This window comes from Zonotrichia leucophrys, chromosome 2 (assembly GCF_028769735.1).
Source record: "Zonotrichia leucophrys gambelii isolate GWCS_2022_RI chromosome 2, RI_Zleu_2.0, whole genome shotgun sequence".
Lineage (NCBI taxonomy): Eukaryota > Metazoa > Chordata > Aves > Passeriformes > Passerellidae > Zonotrichia > Zonotrichia leucophrys.
Genome location: NC_088171.1, coordinates 67,800,662 through 67,802,655, shown reverse-complemented (window position 1 = coordinate 67,802,655; position 1,994 = coordinate 67,800,662).

Here is a 1,994-nt window from a genome sequence, read left to right as displayed (position 1 = left end):
CCCAGGCTTAGACCAAAATCTCTACAAGGCAAAGCAAAGACACTTAGATGCAGAGAGGTTGCCTTCTGCCAAGAGGACTGCTTGGAGTCAGGCTTCGAAAGCCACAACCAATGGCAACACTGCTCCAACAGGATGGGCAGGCAGAGGGAAGGGTGGTAAAGAAAAGCCCATTGTCCAGGAAATAATTCTAGTCCAGATAAAAGTTCCATTTAACCCATTAACTTGTTCCCAGTAGTGTGGGCAAGTAGGCATGGAAAGAAGAATAAAAGTAGGCCAAGCCCATTTGCTTTCTCCCATGTATTTTTGCAACTTTCAGCGATTCTTATCTCAGGGGAGGTCCTGGTCCTGATTTGGCTTGTTTATTGAATGATCCCCAGGAGGTCTCTCTTTGAAGCATTTATCCTATCTTTTAATTTGCTTTGTTCATTGCTATTGAGCATTAGCGTAATATTTTAAGTGAAAGATCATGATGGTGTTTCCTAAAAAAAAAAAGTTTTGGAAGTTACATTCTCAAGGTCCTGATCTGAAGTACTTTGTGTTCTGTAATACATCGCTATATACAATTTTCACTATCTTTATAGACTTTTGTGCCAAGAGACTTTTATTTTATGTGATTTTTGTTTAAATGTATTACAGTAATCCTAGACATTGTCTCTCCCTACTATTCCCATTTCAATTGCTCTTGCTTTTGTCAACTATCTGCAGGGTACAACCTAAGTCCAGTCAAATCAGATCTGTAATTCAGATCTCATTATGTGACTCATATATGTTCCATGCCTAAGGACAGTTGCCTGGATTCTCACTCTGGCCATGGACATAAAATTTACCATTATGATAGCATCCAAAAATATGAACCAAGCTTGAGCCTCATTATTTAAAGCAAGGTCTCTAGGATTGCAGTGAATTGGCTTTTAAATTTAATACATCACGGTTGAAATCTTGGCTGTCTCCTTAATCTGTGGGATTTCTTTTATTACCTTCATTGAGGCCAGGATTTTGCCTGAAGAATAGCCCTACCATTTAGCATTATTTCATAATTATCTTGTTAGGTGCTTTCCTGTTTACTAAACAACATAAGTTTTCCCCTGTTCAGCTTTACTTAGAGGCAGAGCAAATGATACTTACAGCCTTCAAAGCAAGAAAGACTGAAATGGCCAAAGTGATCTTTTATCCAACTCTGTTATACTACAGAGCCAATTTCTCCTTGTCTTGAGCTCAGAGAAGACTATTGCAGACATTTGCTTTAGGGTTGAATTCAGCTTGTAGCATTTTTCCAGTTGGTGCTCTGTCCAGAAAAAGACCTTTCTGGCAACTGCAGTTTGAAATTCTATTCCAGCCCTGGATCTTAAAACTGAATCAGGGAATTTTACTGGAGATGAAGGAACTCTCCCTCCTTCCCTCACTCCTTCCCTGCCATCTGCACCAGCCACTAATTTCTGCATAAAGCACAGCTTTAAAAGAGCTAGTGCAAATGACAAATGTACATTTTCACTAGAGAGCTATTAAGTAACCAGGCAGACAGGAGGAAAAAAATTAAGTCTAGGTTTATCCGACTGGGTACACTGCTAAATTGTATATTCCCAAAAAACACTGAACAAAATCAATGTAAATGAAGGATTTAGCATTGTCAAGCAGAAAGAATTCATTCCCAAAAGTTTCAAGTCTTGCTTATGTGGCGTCAGCTTTATCAGACACACCTCCCTTCTCTCCAGACGACAGATTTGTTACTAGGAAAAACATAGAGACCAAACTGTTCATCTTCCAAAATTTGGGCTGACTTTGTGTGATTAAGATGGGGCAATTTGGATTGCAACTTTTTTCAGCCAGAAGGCTGCAAAATAAGTCTGTTTGAAGTTTTGTCCCAAATGCTTTGACTTCAAGAGAAGAAACTGGCAGCAAGAGCAGAAATAAACACATTGCTGCATTGTTCCAGCAGGCACCAAGGCAGGACTATGCTGGGCAGTGAGTAGGTGTGATTAGCTCATTTGTCATTA